The following is a 23,384-nucleotide window of genomic DNA, read 5'->3' on the forward strand; positions in this document are numbered from 1 at the left end:
ATACGTAGAGCAACGATGTTTCGTGTCCGATGTTAAAATATGCAGAATTTCTAAAGAATCTCAAGAAAATTGAGCAAAATAGCTATTCATTAATGTTCCTAATATTACTAATATTACGTAATAATATTGAGAATAATACAAACGTTGAAAATAATAAATTTCCAATAATGATACTATTGTAGCCCGAATTACTTCTTACATATTATTTATATATATCTTCATTATTTCTTGTCTTCACGATCATTTTCGAATCTCGAAATAGTTGGACGGTGCTATGGAAACGCCGACCGGAAATGCAAGCATGCAAAAGCAAGTCTGCAAATTTCAAAGCAGAACGCGAACGAGAAATTTGCGAGAGCGCGCCGTTTTGACCATATGGTCCGATTTAGAATTATAACGCGACGAAACACGACACTACTAGAATACTATAAAAACGGTCGCTAAATCACCGAGAGCGGGTAGTCACAATACGTAACAGGGCAGTTGTACTTCGTTACAGCCAGTCGTTATCGGTAATAGCGAAATTCATACGAAATATTGTCAAGAAGCCATATCAATAAATCAGCTACTTAATAAAAGTGAATAATAATATTTGACCAGAAAAACCTTCCACCTACGATCTTGCTCGGAGTTCTAACTTCTAAGACTCAGCGAACCCGACTTTTCCTAATTACAATCTTGTAACGCAATCCAGGCTACAACAATATCGATACATCTGCTTTCTGTATTTTAATCGTGAGCCATCAGTTATTTATAATTGTGATAACGCAAAAATATTTATATGTTGTATGTAGAGCAGAATGAATAAAAGAAAAACCGCAAAGCGGTTTTTATAGATACAAGGTAAACGAAAGACGAATACCAACGTAAGTATGAAACCATTTATCTTGAAACGTTCCATTTCGCGAAAATGTGTGCATATATTGTGCAGAAAACAAAGCAAGAATATAATATCTGAAATTAGAAATAATTTACAATGTAAAAAATCAGTAGAAAATTCTAAACGACAGCCCAGTAGTAAACATTAAGACATCTTAAAGACAACTAAAAGACATCCTAATAGCTTTTCGGATGTCCGAAAAGGTGTACAGAAAGACGTCTAAAAGACGATTAAAAGACGTCTTATGTCCCGATTTTAGACGTCTTATAAGACTTTTGAACGTCTGATAAGACAACTTTTGGATGTCTTATAAAACAACTTTTAGACATCTTATAAGACAACTTTTGGACGTCTTACAAGACATTTTTTAGACGTCTTATCAGATGCCTTTTGACTGTCCTAATAAAACATTTTTTAGACATCTTATTAAATGTCTTTTGAACATCTTATAAGACAACTTTTAGACATTCTTTATGACATTCTCTAGATGTTTTCCTAATATTTCCTATTTTATTGACAATAATTTTAACACGTTTAAAATAAAAAAGATGAATTTTAGTTTATATTGTTTATTTCATAAACAATATCTCGTCATATATTGCATATAGTCTATCACATATAGTCGTATACAGAATATAAAGACAATTACAATAAAATATTTTATAAAGTTTATACAAGTATATGAGCATAGTTGAAAGTATATTGTTATAAAAAAATCGAACGAAAACCAAACCTAAATATATTACAAAGAATCGAAGCTAAATATATTACGAAAAATCAAATTTATCAATATATTACGAAGACAATTTACCAATATATATTACGAAGAATCGAATTTATCAATTCACGCTATTCAACACAAAAAATGTATGTCATGAGTCTTAGATTTAGTCATACAATATACACAATTTATTATAATTGCTAAAATAATAATTTAATTTTTAATTCTTTTGGACAAGTTTATCTAACATTTATTGTATGTATAAAAACATTAACATTAATCGATCGATTTATTTATTATTGGACGTAAATAATTTATTACAAAGAACCAAACGTTTGTAATTTCTGTAAATTCGGAGGTAATATTAGAGACTTTATCAAGGATAGGTTGCGCAAATTTGAAAATAAGCGGCGAAGGCGTGAAAGACAGCGCATTTGAATAATATAGAATGAAAAAATTCCATAAATTGATGCATGGATCTAATATCCAAGATTCATACCACAAGTTCGCACTAATTAATATATTTATATGACGTTAATTCAAATTGCTGTCAAATTAATATTGATAATGAATACGATCTTCTCTCTATATAATTGACCCCTTAATATATGTACGCGACGATTGAGTTGACATTTGGCTCGATTGTGTTAACCATAAAAATGCACAGTCAGTTACATTTCATTATTTTGTCAAATTATTTAAAATTTTTGTGAGTCTTATTAATTATGAACATTTATCATTCGCATATGACCGATCTAGAGGAATTAATTCCATTTGAAATTATATTTAATTAATTATAATGTATTCCTATATAAATGCTGCCATTATTTTATAAAATTTATGTCTATTATTTTATCATATTTCAATAGATAAAACAATAATCAAATAATTTTCGCTTAAAAATTTGATTTGTGATTGTACTTTTTTTCGTTACAATTTTATTATATTTCAATTATATATTAATTAGAATCTTCATATATCAAATCATTATGAATTGAAGTGATTTTATGAAATAAGAAAAGAAATACTATATCTATTTTCGATAATGTTTTTTCTTAGAAAATTAATAATAACTCAAGTTAACAATAATCATAAATCATAAATCTGTAGAAAGAATAGATGAAATGTGAAATGGAAAAATCCATATAATGGTCCATTAACTACGTTACTTATTTTTAAAATGATTACTTCCCGTATTGAGTATATAACTTATGAATCGACAAATAGCCGTCTCTCTCGCGTTTCGCGACAATTTGAAAAAGTTATTTACGGTTCATAGATTTTTTAACAATATATTTTTTAACAATAACAAAAAGCAAATTACAATATATAAAATATAAATCATATAAAATCATATAAAAATTACCTATATATGAAATATTACATAATAATGTAGAATTCTCGAACGTGAGCGTGTTTCTTCGTGGATGTTCTTTTTATTTGCACACAAATAATTTTGCAAGATCAACCGCGCCATGGCAATTTTGCTCGGTAACATTTTATTTAATGATGGCCTAGCAATAGACATCAAATCGATTAGCGCATCCATTGTTTATGCGTTAAAAATGTCATGCAACATTGATGCTGCCTGAATATAATTGCACGATATCAATTGTTGATTAGTTGTTGATTAATCGCTTTCTTTCACAAGTCTCATAATTCTTATTTTGATCTACGTTCATCAAAATTATTCATTTTTAAATAAATACTGAATAATTTTTATAAACATATATCAAAAAAGGTTGACATGAAAGTGATTTACGATTTTACATTGATTACATTGACTTATATTGACATTGATTTTATATTATATCACAAAACATATGCATGAAGCTTTTTATCAAACATGCGATACGTATGTTAATTATTTTTATCTTATTTTTTATGTTACAGATAATCAGATCATCAAGGGCCAATTTCACGATCTTTGCTTAGAAACTTATCTGTATACTATTTTGCTCTAAAAAGTGAACAATATTCACACAATATAACATAAGTATATACAAAAATGTATCTATATTAATTACCTGTATGTTTAATATAATATTTTTGTTTAAAAATAGAAGATTACCTGGATTAAAGTCGTGCCGACATAACCGGCAACACGCATTTTTGTCCAAATCCACCAACGGAAAGAGAAACGTAATTCTGCCGGGAATGTCGGGATTGATTATAGATGCCGAAATATCGCGACAATTATAAAATAGTTAATATGTAATAAACAAATTAAACATATATTAAATATATATATTTTTTTTTTTCAAAAATTTTTATCTTTTTTGATATGTTCTATTATATGACTTTCTTAAAAAGAATGTCCAAAAGTTGTCTTAAAAGTGTCTTTTCGATATTGTATTAAAGACGTCTTAAAATAAGACGTCTTTAGAATTGTCCAAAAAGTTGTCTTAAAAGTCTTTTTGGTAATGTTTTAAAAATGTCTGTATTAGGATGTCCGAAAGACGTCTTTTAGACAAGCATGTTGACTGGGCCTTAATGAAGTTTTTGATGTTCCTCATGTTATTACATTTAATACTGATATTCAGCACATGACCTTCACAGAATGCACTTCGTTTACAGCCAATCTTGACAGTGATGTCGAGAATAATAAACTTCCTAGAAACGTTGACGGTAATACGTTTCTTCTCGATAATGATACCTTTGATAACGATTCATCTTTCAGTTCTTCGTCAGTTGAGCAGTCATTTGAAGACAGATTGGTATCCTGTTTCACAAAAAATAATTTTAATCATGTGCAAGCTAATAACTTTTATGTCCTCTGCGAACACATCCTTGTTTTCAAAACTTACCAAAAGATGTGAGAACGCTTTTACATACTCCGCAAAGTAAAGTTACGGTGTCCAAAGTAGAACTAGGAAAATATATTCATTTTGATGTGGTAGTCAGGTATTTCTTGTGTACTTTCTCATTTTACAATTAAATCACTTCCCAATGAATTAGAAATAGATTTCAATACTGATGATTGTTATTTAGACAGATCAGGAAGCATTCATATTTGACCAATCCAATGTAAACTTGTAAATATCAAGTATAAAAGACCAATAATAGTAGGAATATAGAGGTCCTACAAAATCGAATGATCCAAATTTATTTTTTGAACAATTTATCGCAGATATGAAAAGAATATTGTCAAAGGGAAGTGTATCTTATAATGGTAGTACATTACCAATACCAATAAAAGATCTACGATTTTTCATAATTGATGCACCAGCTCGCATTTTCATTCTTAATCATCAAGATCATACATCTAATCAATCATGTTCCAAATGTAAAATTTCTGGTACTCGAAGGCTGTGAAGGTTGTTTTATTTTCCGTGATGTCGTTCATTCTCTTCGTACGTATGAAGAATATATCACATGTTTAAATGAGGATCATCATAGAGATAGTACAAGTCCATTATCGATGTTACCAACCCAAATAGCAAGATGACGTCATTACGTCATGACAATGATTTAAGATCATTTCTCGTCATTTCGACGTCAGTGTACGAATTAATGATGTAAAATAAATGTAATATTTGTCACGAAATATCGTCATAAATATATCATTTTAAAAATGTGTCATTTAATCGTTATTTTTATGTCATTTAATTACCATTTTTAAGTTATTTTTAATGAAATAATGAACTAACATTATTAATTATCTTTCTTAATTAACTATAATATTACTGTAATATAACTATAATATAACTAAATAAGAAAAATATTTCCTATATTTAATACAGTTAACAAATTCATTAACAAGTAAATAAAATATATGCAACAATTAACAAATTCATTAACAAGTAAATAAAATATATGTAAACAATTTATAAACATTTTCAACATAAGGCTGATAATTTTTATTAAACATAGGTTTACGACTCTATATATGTAATTAAATTATCTACAATAATTACATACACAATCGAGATTTTAAAATTGAGACTATTTATACAATATAGTAACATTTATTAACCAGATCTATCATATCTTAAGCAGAGATCCCATAATCATTTATTTGGTCATTCAGTAGCAGATTTCATCTCAATACGGAGATTAAGCAGTATCGAGCAGGATCTCCAAATGGATGGGTGATCAGTTTTAGAAACATGCGGTACGAGATAAAAAATATATTTTATACGAGATAAATGTTTCATCACTTTCTCTCATTTTTTTTCATTTTTTTCATTTTTTTTCACTTATTTTCTGTAAACGTATTTTATGTCATATACATTATCGATTTTCAGTAGTCTATATTAGTAGTCAATATCGGCACGCAACCGTAATTTTGTCGTCATAAGTATCACGTCATCGGTCTGTGACTTATAGACATCATTATGATTTCTTTTTTGACGTCTTTTATGACGTGAGTTTGGTGATATTAATGACTTGAAATTGACGACATCTTGCTACTTGGGAATAGGAATGATTTCGCAGGTGCCGTTTGAATATATAGTATGCATCTCGTACGAGTATGTCTGGACATAATGAAGAAGTTGTTATCTGCATGGGTACATGAAAAATATTCACGATTTTCAAAATTGCAAAAGATATTATTGCAATATCCACACGATTGATGACACTTGCAGCTTATTATCCGATTTTGTAAGACGTTCCAGATCGCTTGATGCATATGCAAAATATAAAGCGATAGAATTCCGCGAATTTCTTTTATATACAGATCCAATCGTATCGTACGGTATTCTAAAACAGGAAGTGTACACATACTTTTTACTTTTACATACATCCAAGAATTCTAATTTCTGCATCATCATCAGAAACGTATTTGAATTTCACAGATTGTGCATTGAAAAAATTTGTTATTAGGTGTGAAAATCTTTATGGTCCAACGTTTGTTTCTTATAATGTACATGATCTTATTCATCTTACTAATGACGTGCGACGATTGAGTCCTCTTGATTCATTTTCCGCTTTTCTGTACGAAAATAATATGATGATGTTTAGGAAGCTTTATAAAAAACCTAGTCTTCCTCTTCAACAGATTTCAAAAAGAATAGCCGAAATGGAAGCACACGAAGTAATTGATTATTGCAATACGGATTCTAATATTAATGTATTTATGGAACATCATATTGATCCTGTGCCACACAATTGTTAGTAATTATCAGTATTGTAAACTTATTTTTAATGAAATCTTGTTCACTTTAAACAAACGTGATAATTGTTGCATTTTAAATAATGGGTCCGTCTGTATTGTTATTAACATTGGCTCGAGCCATATTTGATGCATGATCTCTCTTATCGCGCATCAGGAGGATTATTTGTATATTTGCCAATGGTGTTGGAGGATGTCGCCACTGCAGTCCGATCTGCATCCATCGAGTGAGAGATCAACACGCTCTGGAATACCGGTCGTGGGGATTCGAGAGAATATATATATATATATATATATATATATATATATATGTATGTATGTGTATATTGTAATATATGTATATGTGTGTATGTCATTGTATTGTTGACGTGTTGTTTCTAAACACGTTATTGCGATATATTTATCATCACATGCCTCGGTAATCGAAAGGATAAGATGCCTGCCCGGTAAGCAGGAGATCCAGATCGATTCCTGATTGAGGTGGTATTTTTTCGCAAAATAATTACGAGTTTTCACGATTGGTTCGCAGCAAAAATCGAACAGAGCCTGTCATTACGCATATTTAAACACAATAATTGGAAAACTACCACTAGATGGCGTCCGTTTTTCGCATGCAAAATTTATCAAACTTTCTATATAAGCAAAATCATAATCAAAATTTAAACATGCATTTATTATTTACATATTTTTATGTATTTCAGCTTTCACTTAATGTACGACACTTGTGTACGACTATTTGACACATGAGCAAGCGGAAAAACAACTGCGAATGACATCTATCGGAATTTCGCTACGGAATTATACATAGACTCAATATATATATATATATATATATATGTGCTCGCGCGCGCGCGCGCGCGCGCGCGCGTGTGTGTGTGTGTGTGTGTGTGTGTGTGTGCTACTGTGATCAAACATAAACGAGATTTTTAAATTTAAACTGCGCGGGTTCATCGATTCTGACAAATATTTTTTTAATTAAGTTGGTAGTATTGTCTTTGACATCTCTGTGAAATTTCATGTCATTCTCTTCATTTGTTTAATAGTGAACGCTCGTTTTTGTGAATATCCAAAAGTATTTTTACGATGTGTGATTCTGTTGGGCAAAGAAATTGTATTTTATTTTGTTTGCGGAATGAAATTTCTGCTACTGAAACGTTCAGAATGTTGCAGAAGGCTTTTGGTGACCAGGCTCTATCAAGACCAAGAGTATTTGACTGGTATAAAATGTTGAAAAATGGTCGTAGAAAACGAACCACGTCAAAGACGATCAAAAATATCAACTGATGAACAACACGTGAAACAAATCAAGGATTTGGTGCTCCAAAATCGTCGATTGACAATTAGAGAACTTGCCGATACTGTAAACATTTCATTTGAATCAGTCCAGACCATTTTGAAAGACCATTTGTGCTTGAGAAGAGTCAAATCATTTGGTTCCGAAAACTCAATTTTTTGGAAAAAGTGTCGCGTTGAAGTGTGTAAAACAATGATTTCTGATTACCAGGAGAAGATGAAACGCATGATAATTGGAGATGAAACTTGGATCTATGCGTACGACCCGGAAACAACCGACCAATCGAGCGAATATCGTGCAAAAGGTGAGGCAAGACCAAAAAGATCGCGCCAAAGTCGCTCAAAAATCAAGGTTTTATTAACAGTTTTCTTCGAATTTTTTCTTATCGTGGTGTGGTGCATTATGAATTCCTTCTACCGGGACAAACTGTCAACAAGGAATATTATTTGAGTGTTATGCGTCGTTTGCGTGAAGCTATTCGTCTCAAGAGGCCAGATTTATGGGCAGACAACTCATGGTTTTTGCACCATGATAATGCGCCATCTCACACTGCACTGGTTCTTCGTGACCATTTCGCCAAAAACTCGACCCATATCGTTCCACAATCACCGTATTCGCCTGATTTAGTACCGTGTGACTTCTGGCTATAATATAATATATCAATAAACTCAAAAGACCGCTCTGGGGACACCGTTTTGAATCGATTGAGGAGATACAAGCCGAAACGAAGAAGGTATTGAAGGCCATTCCGGAAGAAGAGTTTTCAGAGTGTTTCGAGGATTGGAAAAAATTGTTGGCATAAGTGTATTGCATCGGGAGGGGATTATTTTGAAGAATAAATAAAAATTTTTCACTCTATAACAAAAATCTCATTTATATTTGATCACAGTAGTATGGATGAAAGCAGTGATAAGGAAAATTATTCAGAAACTTTTCAATACATAATAGCTGCTATTATGCATATATAATAGAGTTTAAAATTAATAATCCTTTATTAAATATTAATGCACATTGTAAATGAGAGCAAATTTTTCTGGTGTATATCATTTCTATCACTCATTAATTTTAAGAGATATTACATTCCTCAGTTTTATTTTTTAATAATTAAATGATTTCGATAAATAATTAGTTTAGATTTTTTATTTAGTAAACTGTATGTAAAAGAATAGTTTGCTGTTACACAAACAAAATTAGTTTTGCTTATGCGCAAACAAAAGATTCAGTCTTCACAATTGTGAAGAAGTGATGCACGATGACTATCATAATAAAGATAAACATAGATTCTATTGTAATATCTATAACAAGGAACTTGTTGATTGTTTATATAAACTTTTATATAAAGATTTTTTATATAAAGATACTCCTCTTTTTCCTATAATAGTTTATTAGGATTTATTCCATATATAAAGTAAAAATTATATTTCTTACAATAAAATGGCATGATCTTCCTGTATGCTTGTTTAAAAAATATATTAATATGTAAACATTATTAATTGATGTACATTTTATGGAATACATTGTGCCTTATATTATTAGAAATATGATATAAATATAATTATAACTATAATTTACCTGTATATATTCATATAACTGTAATAATGACTGATAATATACAAATTTTAATAATAATATACTTCGATAACAAATATAATACAAAGATGTCTACGTTATCTAAGGAGAAACATTACTCAAAAAGAACCAACGGCAATCATTAGACTCTTGTCGTTAAATCATTAAGGTATCAGACTTCGTCCGATGAGGCTCCACCCAAGAAAATAGCGAATACTGAGGAAGGAGAACAGAGGAATATTACTGCGACAATGGAAGCAGACATCAGGGAGTTAAGAGGAATTTTACGAGAAAATTCCTCACTTTCTTATAATGATAAAAATAATTCACAAAATTTACATAATGATAATTTACAAAATTCACATAATACTAATTTACAAACATCACAAAATAATAATTTACAGACTGCACATAATATACATCAAGCATAAGTGCAAACATCGACTCAGACACATTATCAAACAGAACAAACATCGAATCTACATTCATTTATACTCACTAATATGAAACCACGTTCTACATTATCATACATTACTTTTACTCCAATTACACAACATATATCTGTCGCAGCATGTAGCTCTACATTTATACCAAATAAACATAACGCTTTAGACATAACACTAATACATAAAAGTTTCAGGTTTATTGTTCAAATAGAGGCGAACGTTACACTGAAGAACTAGGACGAACAGCAACAGATAATCGGTAAATATAGTAACAGATGTATAAAAAAATTGGCAACGAGTGCTTTCCAATTGTTGATTTGTATCTCTTGTTGGAAGGCATCCAATATATAATAAGTTGTAATTTATATTGTAAACATAGATATTATTTTTACTTATTTTTAAGAACGTACTTTATTATTCCTGCATAAGTATAAATTTTATAGCGAAATCCAAAATCGATTGGACCGTAGAAGCGGAATTGAAGTAACACACACACACACACACACACACGCGCGCGCGCGCGCGCGCGCGCTCACGCACGCACGCACACATGCAATATAATAACATTATAATAAATATTAATACACATTATGATGATACTCTACTTCTACTGAACTCATAATATATAGTTTGCAGAAAATTAAATAATACTAGAGTGAGTCCCAGTTGCGCACAGAATAATTCGGACACAGCAGGTTGAATGGACACAGGTTCAAATGGACAATAAGGAATGAACAAAAGGTGGTTGAAATCGAACAGTGAAAATCGGACACAATGGCATCAGACACATTGAAAATCAGACACAATACTAATCGAACACAGTAAGAAATGGACATACGGTAGCTGCAATCGGACACAGTAACAATCGGACACAATGACAATCGGACACAGTAACAATCGGACACAGTAGCAATCGAACACAGTAAGAAATGAACGCACGGATAGTTGCAATCGTGACAGTTTTTCTAAAAAGTGTTAAAAGTGTTATTATATTCAAAGTGCAAGATGCAATCTTTCGCCTTATTAAAATAGTAGACTTAGAAAGATTGGCAAAGATCCCTAAGCAAGGTTTGGGGATGAAGACGTAATCTTTTACCTTACTAAATTGATGAATCTATCATATACTAAAATGATAAATCCTAGACAGATTAACGAAGATCCCAATGCAAGGATTGGGTGTGAAGTTTTCGCACCCTTTCTGATCTTCTCATTTTGTTAATAATAATATAATTTTGTATTGTTTTCGTAATCAATTCTGTGATAGCGGAGGAGGCTTCACCGCACTTTACTGTGTCCGATTGTCACTATGTCCGATTGTTACTGTGTCCAATTGCAGCTACCGTGTGTCCATTTCCTACTGTATCCGATTAGTACTGTGTCCGATTTTCAATGTATCCGATTGCCACTGTGTCTGATTGCCATTGTGTCCGATTTCACCCACCTTGTGTCCGTTTCTTATTGTCTTTAATGTTCGTTTGGACTGTCCGATTCATTCAACCTGCTGTGTCCGATTTATTCTGTGCGCAATTGGGACTTCCCCCAATACTATGGAGCGCATTTTAAATGTGTAACAAATAAAATAAGACCGACGACGATTATAAAAGCCGAGATGCTTACCGATGTCAACAGAGCAGGATATGCAAATGTTCAAAATGGTCAATGAGGATACAATGAGGATATGACGAAGGTGTAAGTAAACGAAAAAAACATTTAACTCTCAATTATTACGCCTTGAAAAAATAAATTATTATGATATGAGGATAAGTTGATAAATATGCATTTGATTTTTAAAAGTTATGTAAAGTTATGTAAAGTTATTTAAAAGTTATTTAAAAGTTATGTTTAATTAAAGCTACTAAAAAATTATAAATTTCTGTACTGAATAAAAAATTGACAAACGTTTTTCGAAATAACTCTCTTGTTTTCAATGCATACTTGATTCATAATTTCAATAATTTATTTATGTTCTCACAGAAATAAAGTTTTTGATGATCTATTGGTAACGTTAAAAAGTTATATGTTTGGAAATAATATGTGTTTTTATAGTAGTGTAATACATTTTAAAAAACAGAATGTAGATAATTATTCTTCTTCTGACTTATTCTCGCACATATATTTGCAATGCGTTTTGACGTAAGTGGATTATCTTCGATACGTGGGAGGATTTTCTGTAAAGGAAGCAGTTAATCTGTGTTTTACAAAGGTTATAGAAGATTCCCTAATGGTGACGATTTGACCATGAACAAAGGCCGCAGCCCTTGTATAAAGCATTCGTATGTACTTGACCCGAGAAGTATGCCGGTTTAAAGAATTATTATTTTAGACTGTTTGTATTTCATATGAAGAGTTTTGAAGTGCAATTGAAAAGGTTTGTGAGTCTTTCCCTTAACAGCACGCGTACGTTCTGAGTATGTTCTGAGAAGATCGCAATGCGTATATTGCAATCATCTCAGAATATTCTCATACGTACTGCGATCGACTAAGTATGTTCTAAGTACGTTCCTATGTCCGGGGTAACACTTCTATGGAATTTCGCCGCGAATATTCACAGCGAATGACAGTATTAGGAAAGAATGAAAATGGGAAGTAGATTATGGTTGCGTTCCGATATTAATTGCTAGCACTGAAAATCTATAATATACGTGATACCCCTTATGGAAAATAAGTAAAAAAATGAAATAATTAAAAAAAATAAGAGAAAGTGATGAAATATCTTTTATCTTGATACCATCGCATGTTTCTAAAACAATCACCCATCCAACTTGGCTGATGCTGTTTCACTTCTATGTTGGGATGAAACCTGCTACTAACATGATGATATAAGTGAGTACAGAATTTTAGCATAAAATATGACAGATCTGGTTAATGAATGTTACTATTATCATATAAACAGTCGAATGTTAATATTGTATAAACAGTATCAATTTTTAAAATCTCGATTGCATATGTAATTCTTGTAGATAATTTAATTACATATATAAAGCCGCGAATAGATTATGTTTAAGAATATTATGAGAATCATTTTTCTTATGAAAATTGTTTATAAATTGCTATATATTTTGTTTATTTGTTTATGATTGTTTGTTAATAATTGTATTAAATATGCGGAATATTTTTTTATTTATATATTATAATTAATTAGTTAATAAAAAAAGATAATAATAATAATCCCCAAATAAGAAGGGAGGGTGTGCGTCACGACGGGGCCCGACCACGAACCAGTCGTGAAAACTTGTAATTATTTTTGCGAAAAAATACCTCAGCCAGGAATCGAACCTGGATCTCCTGCTTACCGGGCAGGCATCTTATCCTTTCGACTACCGAGGCATGTGATGATATTTATCGCAAATAACGTGTTTAGAATAACACGTCAACAATACAATGATACATATATATATATATATATATATATATATACATATATTACAATATACATATATACATGTATTCTTTCGAATCCCCACGACCGGTACATTAATAATGTTATTTTTATTTATTATTTATTTATTAAAAATGGCTTAAAAATAACGATTAAATGATGATATATTTATGACGATAATATTTCGTGACAAATGTTACGTCTATAGAATATACGCGCGCGATAGAAAGGCGTACGTCTCATTTCCGTACTTCTGAGTATAACCTGAGAATATACGCGTGCGATGAAGAAGCGTATGTACCACTGTGTAAATACTGAAAATATACGCACGAAAGAAAACCGAATGATACTGTCAGTGATGTTCTAGCGTGCATCTCAGTATGTTACTCACAGATAATCACATACAAGCAGTATGAAAATGGGATGATTCGCAGTATGTCGCATGCTGTTAAGGTCAGTTAATTGTAATTAATTAATCATTTTTATACCATGTACTTAACCCGAGAAATTAATCAAAGATAAATTAGACAATGCTCTTGTATAGAATTGTTTGTATTTTATATAAAGAGTTATGAAGTGCCATTAAAAAGTTTTATGAGTTATTCAAATAATTATAATTAAATATATAAGAGTCAGCAGAAACAACAAGCCTACTCATTTACATCTCATTTGTGCAGATACAAATCTGTATTCTATCACATTTTATCTTGTAGTAATATTTTCTTAAGGTAATATTTTGCCAAGAGTCTTTTCTTGATCCATGTTTTACGAAGTCGCGAAATCTATTACAGAACCGGATTTTGCAATTTGGTTCTTAAAATAATATAATAAATAAGATCATCTGCACTATATTGCACTATAATGCATATATTGCTGCAACAGATATTGCTTCAAAAGTTCCGTCAGTTCCGGTCTACAGATTTAAGTGTCTTAAGCCATAAGAAATGGACGAATCAGGGTGGAAAAATAGGAGAATAATCGAATTATGATTGTCAATTTCTTATGACTCAAGGTTTAAATCTCACCTATTCTAGACCGGGATTCAGGCGCATTCTATCGGCAATTTCTTTAATATCCCGAATGTAACGTCCGCCGGTAATTAACTTTGCCTAGTGATGTAAGATAGCGTCCTATATTTTTAGTTACAAGAGAAAGGTCCCAAGTCCCAAATATCTCCCTCCGATTTCGATGAGCTTTCAATATGTTATTTTATATTATAGAAATAAAAAGTAATAGTAATAAAATGTATGTAATAGCGTTGTATGTATAATAGAAATGTATATTTTTATTTATTTATTTAAAAATTAGCCACATCCTTTCTAAAAAAGATATGTTAAGTTTATATTCGCATCTATCGAAGTATTGTTGCCTCTTTATTGCAATGAGTTGATCGATCCTTTCGATCTTACTTCGCGAGCATTAAGAAAGTGGAATGCAACCTTAGACGCAATAGAAATAAATTTTCCTGTCTCTAAAAAGGGGAGAAAAGGGAAAAAACTCAAATTATAACAAATATTCACTCAAAGTATATTTTCCATGCGCATAGGAACGAATTCTACTCTAACAAATTTCGTTTTCTCAACAACAATAATGCAGAATTTTAATACAAAGGAAAGTTACGGATTGCATTATCAAAATGTTGCATTATCTATATGTTTATTATTCTAGAAATATTATAACAAAAAGCTTGGTTATATACATTTTGCCTAATTTACCTAACTAAAATATTTTAAACTGTATTTAAATATATTTGTTATAAAAACATATTTGTTAAATAAATATATTGTATATTCTTAAATGCATGTATATACATACACGTTATTTAACATATTGAGCAATGATAATTTTTTTTTTAATAATTAATGACAATTGTAGTACACGTTTATAAAATTAAAGATATGTAAGTAAAATTAAGGTATTTATCAATTTAGAAAAAATGATTCTTTTAGTAAACTTTATATATATATATATATATAAAATATTATATGAAAAGTAATATTATATGAAAAGTATCATCTTTTATTTAAATGAAATTATATGATTTTTGTATAATATGATTTCTCTAATTATTTTACATATAAAAGTATTAGGTTAAAGTTATCGAAATATATATATATATATATATATATATATATATATATTTATATAAATATAAATATATATATTTATATAAATATAACCTTAAAAAAAAGATTTTTTTCAAAAATTAATTTTACCATTATTTGTCTCCCTTCAGATCGAACAACTTTGATGTGAAAGTTAAAATAGGATATCTTGATACTATATTTGTATTTAATACTAGGATACCATATTTAAAATAAAAAATTTAGCGCTTCTAAAATAAAAAGACACATAAGAAAAAAATCCCTTTTGAAATCGACGTTTTCTTGGTTTTTCCAATAGTGAACATTATTCCATCAGTCAATATTCTCTCTTTTATATCCTTAACTGTCTCAGCCATGTAAATTAATTGATCTTAAGAAAACATGATAGAAATAATTTCATCTGTAATTCAATTTCTGATGGAAAAATTATTACATGAATATTATACGGTATGCAATGATACAAGAACAAAATAACGGTAATAAAACATGTATTTTAATAATTATATTTAATAATTGTATTTATATCTTATAATTCAGACTAAGAATTTTGAATATATTTATATTAAAATGCTTATCTCTTAGCCAGTATATTAATAAGTATTTTAATAATAATATAAATGTAAAATAATGTATAAAATAAATTTAATAATGTAAATATTGTAAATGGTTTCAAAAATAAATAAATATTTTAAATATTTTAAAAATTTTAATTGGGAAGATGTAATCTTATTGCTCTTTTGCAAATTTATTTTACTTTTTAAAGCATGTGTTTTTATTATATTTAACACATTACTTGTATACATATTTAATTATTTTCATGAAGTATATAAATCACAGCGATAGTATTAATTATCTCATTTTGTGTACAAGAGTTTACTTTAGTATTTCAATCATTATATTGTTCCCATAATCCTGAAAGTCATCTACAATAAGCAATAAAGTGACCGGAATATGCTACAATACCTATCAATCTAAAATATTAGAATAATTAAAATAATGTTGTCTAAGTTGTTTAAAAAAATATGTAATTTAATGCAAAAAATACTCATTGTTTTACCTATATTGTTTTGCTAACATTAGTACCGTTGGTAATCTTTTAATTTACAAGATTTTGAAGTAGATTGAAAATTTTCTCTGATATCTAATTCTATAAAAATGTAATAATTAATTTCAGTTGTTAAAACAGAGCCACCACATTAACACCGTTTGTTGTAAGTAATTTCATGAAAATTCAATGCTTTCTGTAGAACACGAAAGCCTTTTTCTATAATTATTTTATGTTGAAATATTAATGTTAATTGCACTGTTTCGTGCTCACCACACTTATCGCATTTCTCCATTTGATGGGAACTTGGTATTGAATTTAATAATTTCATCCAAATTTCAGCCGGATTGTCTACTGCATCGTAAGAAAAGATAATTTCATGATGTTCAATTTTTTTTATTAATTTTAGTATTTTCATATAAGGATTTTAATAACTTAAACCTCTCCTCATGCACTTCATGATTTGAGGCTATTATTCATAAATTTAAAAATAAACTTAAAGAATGGGTTATCAGAAGTTTCGGCGATGGAAAAATACATTGAATCATCTAGGACACTGGTAAAAACAATTTGTACAACAGAATCAAAAGGACAACTGTTTCTTAAATAATATATTTTACCATCAATTTTATAAGTTCCACAAAAAGAAGCATTTTTTAATAAATAGCATTTCATATTTTTAGTAAGTAACTTATTATTTAATTTCACTTCAGGATAAGCAGAAAAGAACTTTGAATGAGATGATTTATGTTTGAAATACTCCTTTGTTTTTAATTGAATAGTGTTTTGCTGTTCTACGATCAATTTATTTTTTTGTTGACAAATAATTTTTTTGTTGACAAATAATAATGATTCATGATCCTTAATTTTCGAATCATTTTTCTTACTTTCAATAATTACTATACGAGACATCTGATTTTCAAAATCATTCAATTCTGAACTTGGTAATGCTGAACGAGACAAATCTTCTGTATCATCATTTATATAAATAGAAGTATCAACATTATTTATCTCTTTAATCAATTGTTCAAAATTACATTATTCAATTCTGCCATATCGAAACATATTTCGTTTTTTCTTCATTTTTATTGAATAAAAATTAAGGTCCTGCTTTTTTATGCTAGTTTTCTCTTGATAACAAATCTGAATCATCAAATAATTCCAATTTAGAATAAGAATATTCCATTAAATGTTGTGTATTATTATCATGAAGTTCAGTTAGGTTTATTTCTGTTATCGGTTGAATACATTGACGAGAATCTTTTGGTTTCCATGTTGGTATCATTTTATTATTTACAACAAAATTTTGCATTTTTGCTGAAAAATTTCATGTACTTCCTATTAAATCGCGGAGATAAATTTTAATAAAATTGTAAAACTCTTTGTGGAAATGAATAATTTTTAAATACTTCATTTGTGACGCGGTCACCTCGCTCGACGCTCGGATCGGCTCGTCGGTGTCCGGGTTCGAGAGGAGGGGAGACTCGAGCGTACGCGAACACAAATGGCGGCGAAAAGATCGTTTATTGATGGAAAGATAGATATAGAGTAGTGCAGAGCCGGGTGATGTCGCAGTGTCGCTGGTAGCAAAGCGGAGACGCAACCGATTGGCGTAAAGCGATGAGATGCGCAGGACGGGTGCGGCGTGCGGTCGACAACGGTCTATTTACACGGCGCGATTACCACTAGGGATCTTAGGATTACTTATAACTAGACTTATAACTAGCGGTCTTAATCTCTATCGCATGCACTATGAGCTAATGTCAGGCGGGACGGTTAGGTATTGCGGGCAGGGTCGAGTGCCACGTCGAGCCCTGCCTTTGCAACGGAAACCGGCGAAACCCGGTGGAGTTGAGCGAAACCTCAACCCGAGAAGCGGTGACAGGAGTCGGCGAAACCCGACAGAGCTGAGTAAAACCTCAGCCTGTGGAGCGGTGACAGGAGTCGGCGAAACCCGACAGAGCTGAGTGAAACCTCAGCCCGTGGAGCGGTGACAGGAGTCGGCGAAACCCGACAGAGCTGAGTAAAACCTCAGCCCGTGGAGCGGTGACAGGAGTCGGCGAAACCCGACAGAGCTGAGTAAAACCTCAGCCCGTGGAGCGGTGACAGGAGTCGGCGAAACCCGACAGAACTGAGTGAAATCTCAGCCCCAAGAGGTAGTAGGTGATTAGATCGGTATCAGGAGTCGGATCACAGGATGGGATCTGGTCTCGATGTCTCGGCCGGCCGGCTTATATACCCGGCCGGCGTTCCCCACTGCGTGCCGTCGATCCGGTGGCGGGGAGTCGGTATCGCGTGGGGGCACCGCGAGCGAGATAGCGTGAGCGAGACAGCGCGTGCGCCCTACCGGCAAGCGAATGCGATAGCGCAAGTGGTGTACGTGCAAGCGGGATGGGTAGTGCAGGATAGTTAGAAGCCAAGCGTTTATATATATATATATATATATATTTATGTATATGTATGTATCTATATATGTATGTATGTATGTATGTATCCTCGTAACGGCTCTGTCGTTACACATTTTTAATATCATGAAAGGATCTTTCACAAGGGTGCGTCCCAGATGCGCACATTTTCAATCGGACATATCACTCACATCAGCCGATGCCTAGGAATTTTCTAATGAGCCATCTATCAAAAATTTTTTTATTTAATCGACCAATCGGCAATGTGTCCGATTGGACCTCACTCTTTCACAATAGCTAGTGGTTGGATGATTTGTATAAAAAGGAATACACACTGTTGTCCAAAGTGGAAATTCTTTTCCGATTTTTAATAAATGATTAATAAATTTAGTAAATGAAAATAGTTGTAAATTTAGATAAATAAAAGTTGACATTGTTACCCTCTTGAATTATTGATTGAGCTATAATTTTTATATTTTCAAAAAATTCATTGATTTTAGTATTATCATCGCTTATTTCATAAACGTTATCATTCAATTGGTCATTACTAGAATCAATAACTTGCAAATAATTGTCTATATTAGTAGGAATAGTTCTTTTATTAACGATTCCAATTTTTTCCTTGCTTGTTTAGCTATTTTTATTTATTGATCTACAATTTTACACTTACAATGGAATCCTAATAATATTGAAGGGCAATTATACACGTAAGTGAAAATATTTCGACAAAATCTTGATAACTTTGGCAATCTATCATTAAAGCAACGTATCGAATATAGAAATCACGTACAGCGCGCAAAGGATGATTTTTTAAAACAGATCATCGACCATGTTGATTAGATGTGCAACATCAATCCTTACATATGTTGATATCCATTCTCGTGAAACATGTTTTTTACGGAAACAGCATTGAAACAAATTTCAATATATTTTTTTATGGTAATATCATTAAAAGCTTTTAAACAAGCTAATAGCATTGCTCTAGAATAATCAACAACCACTTGGATTGGCTTACAAAATTTAACCATACGTAACCATAATTTCAACCAATGTTCAATTGTCTCGATTTCTTGTAATTCTGTTAATAATTGATATATCGATGAAGACGTATTGTCAAAATGTATGGCAATTACGTATAAAAAAATATGAGCTGATTTTGATTCTAGTGGTCTTTTTAATTTTCTAACAATACTGCCAGTTACATCAATGTTAATAGAAGCAGCATTTTTATGCATATTGTGATATTGTTCATAAACACTAATTTGTTCACTAGTGCCATAACACACTTTGAACGACAAGTAACATACCAGAGCAATAACATCTTTATAAGGATTTTCAAAATATAGACGATAAATGTCGATTGTCTGTATTACATCTTTATCTTTACTTTTTTGCAACCTAAATCTTCATTTATTATCTTCTTTTTTAGCATGTTGGAGTATATTCAATGAAAGTATTATTGAAAGCATCTGCATCTCCAAGACGCAAATCTTCTCTTACTTTTCTTTTTCATAAATTTGAACATCCTTCTGTAATTGCTGCTTTGCCTATCTCTTTCCGTTTTCCTCCATTTAAAGGACGCTGCAGAATTTCATTTGGCCTCTAGTATCTCGGATTTTCACACGTATACAGATTTCGCTAGTATTAGTCAATGATTCTGTATCAACAATATCTTTGAAGATGTTGCCACAATTTTTTTACTCTTATATTTGCCGATAATCTTGATAAAATATTTGCTGTTAGAAGTATTTATATTACTTCTAATAAATGTGTATGCACAAGGCAGACGATGTTGTCGAAAAAATGCATCGGCAATGACGTTAGTCCATATTTATGGTCTTAATGTGTGCCTAGCTCTCCAATCTTCTAATTGAAGCAGTTTAATTTGTTCCCATTCATTTAAATTTAATATTAAATCAAACCAAGTGTTATTAGTAAAATCGTTCGTTATCAGTAAAATCGAATTAAATGTCATTACTATTAATTGATTCATTAACTGATTCATCATTGTTTTCAGTTGAAATTGTTATATTTATAGATGGATCCAACGTGTCAAGATCCATTTTTCGTCTTGCGCGAGACATTATTTGTCGTCTATCATATTTAACCCACCAATCAGTTATGGACACTCCATTCATGTTGATTACGTTTACTTACTTTATTCCAAATTTCATCCGAGTAATCAGGTAACTTATCATTGCCAAAGTGATCCCAAAATTCTATTAAAATACCTGCAACATCAGCAGTTAATTTATTTTTTCTCGACATTTTCGCTTTATAATATGTATGACATATAATTTTTATCTCTTCTTATTTTTTGTTTTAAACGTATGAAACGTAATAATGGAAAGACGTATCCAGCAAATAATTTCCGATGGACTATTAAAAAACAATTTAGTTTAAAGTTATTTATGCCACTGAAGAGGAAGATTGAATAGTGTTTGGAATTTTCACGAAATATTAATTTTAATGTTTTGTTATCTTCAAGATTCCTAAATGATCCTCTAATTCAATAAAGGCACTGAAAAATCTATTCTGTTTATATAACCGATAATGTAACAATAATCCAAATGCACTTGAATTTCGCGAGACACAAAACAAACTCTGACTGTCTTCACGTTTAAGGATTCGACTAAGGATTCGTAAAGCTGTTTGAACAATAGAATAGCAAAAAAACAAAGGAAGAAGGGTGTCAAAAAAGATCAATTTTTTACTGATCAAGATAAATCTTGAATTTGAATGTTTTTTTTTATATTATAATTTCGAGAGTATTGAATTCATATGTGATGTTAAAAATCCATAAAACCAGGGAAATGTCTTGAATTCAAAAATAATGTCAGCAATCAGCGTACATGAATTTGCTGGAATATCTCAATAAGTTTTAGTATTGCAGTATTGCAGTATTGCAGTGCATGCAATGGATGAGACACACGACACATGATACATTTTTTGTCGCCTATTTTAGACTACGGTCAATGCAACACTAACAATAACACTACAAATGCTTCGAAACAAATGCTTTGTTTGATTATCCAATCAAAACAAAGAATTTTACTAATGCATCAATCAAAAAATGCTTCAAAAAACCATTTATAGTAAACTCTTGACCGTACATTTAGTTGAGTCTTGCTCGGTAAAGCGATAAAGGAAGATGAATGGTTTAATGTCTGTCCGCCTATCAAGTATCGCTACCGCATTTAAATAGATTCGTTCCTCTTTTACTCACAATCAGTCAATTTTTAATGCATAAATTGTTCGAAATCTCCCCCTTTATAGTTTTGAGATATAATATTTAAAATAATATATTCAGAAAAATTATTTTTATACAAAAATTCATTCCTTTGTATATTTTTCAAGCATCTGTTGCATTTTTCAGCCGATTTAGCTTGGTTCCGCCCAACGCTATTCCCATTACTTCCCTGTCTCGTATACAATTCAAATCACTAGGCGGAGCCAATGAAAATCAATCGAAAAGTGTAATGTGTGTCGAGTCCTGTTTTATATGAAAAAATATAAAACCTTTTTTTCCATAAATATTATACATGCAATATATAAATATAATAATAAATACATTTTAGAGAAGTAATAATTAGATAAATTGTGATGTTTGTAACAACAGTAAAATATTATTTGTACATTCAATTAATTTACATATCTATGACGTGACTTATTTTTATTTTACAACGCTTTAATATAGATATATTGTAAATATAGTAAATAGATTGTAAATATATATTTAATATATAGTGTTATAGTGTGGTATAATGAGGCTGTGTTGTATCACCGGCTCGGGATGAGACGGAGACTTGATGTGCGAGAAACGAGCGAGCGAGTGCGTGCGTGCGCGCGCGCGCGCGCGCGCGCGCGCGCGTGTGTGTGTGTGTGTGTGTGTGTGTGTGTGTATGCGACCTGTCGTACTGCGTCGCCCGCGATTGGCTGAACAGGCTGATGATAGCCGGTGACTTTTCTTGAGGATGATGTTCAGTCCTCAACCAGCTATGTGGCAGGTCAACGGTGCAGGCGTCGGTGCCAAGCAAAGCGGAAAGATAAGCAGCTAATTGTCGCTGTGTTTCGCAGGTAGCGCAAGCTGAAGGATGTGTGAGATATGAAGGTTGTATGCACGCTCAATAATCAAGGAACTGCAGAGTTAATCAAAAGTCATGATATATATTTTATACGATAAGGCAGATACAGAAAGTTTGGGATTGCATTTGAGTCCCGCGAGAAAAACGTGTGGATGCGTCTAGCGTGTCCACTTCTGCGCGCAGGCGCGCAAGCTCCTGGAGCCGTTTCTCGGTGCCTTTCCCGGGCCCCGGCTCCTCCTCGTCATGGCTGAGCGGTGCGTAGCGGAGTAGCATGGACCGGCGGTAGGCCCAGTCTGCGTGGTGGCTTCTGCGTAAAAGCGAGAGTCGCGGCGCGATGGC

At 31.5% G+C, this 23,384-nt stretch overlaps 1 non-coding gene and 1 pseudogene across 1 annotated transcript; one reads left to right on the top strand and one right to left on the bottom strand.

Annotated features, from left to right (window-relative positions):
* The first annotated feature begins 7,951 nt into the window (after positions 1-7,951).
* On the top strand, positions 7,952-12,760 carry LOC148934881 (uncharacterized; annotated as a pseudogene).
* Positions 12,761-13,281: 521 nt separating this feature from the next.
* Positions 13,282-13,353, bottom strand: TRNAT-GGU (transfer RNA threonine (anticodon GGU)). The gene has a single exon. It is a non-coding gene; the product is annotated as a tRNA-Thr (tRNA).
* Positions 13,354-23,384: the final 10,031 nt, after the last annotated feature.

Source organism: Pogonomyrmex barbatus, unplaced genomic scaffold, assembly GCF_055798465.1.
Source record: "Pogonomyrmex barbatus isolate J1 unplaced genomic scaffold, ASM5579846v1 scaffold7, whole genome shotgun sequence".
Lineage (NCBI taxonomy): Eukaryota > Metazoa > Arthropoda > Insecta > Hymenoptera > Formicidae > Pogonomyrmex > Pogonomyrmex barbatus.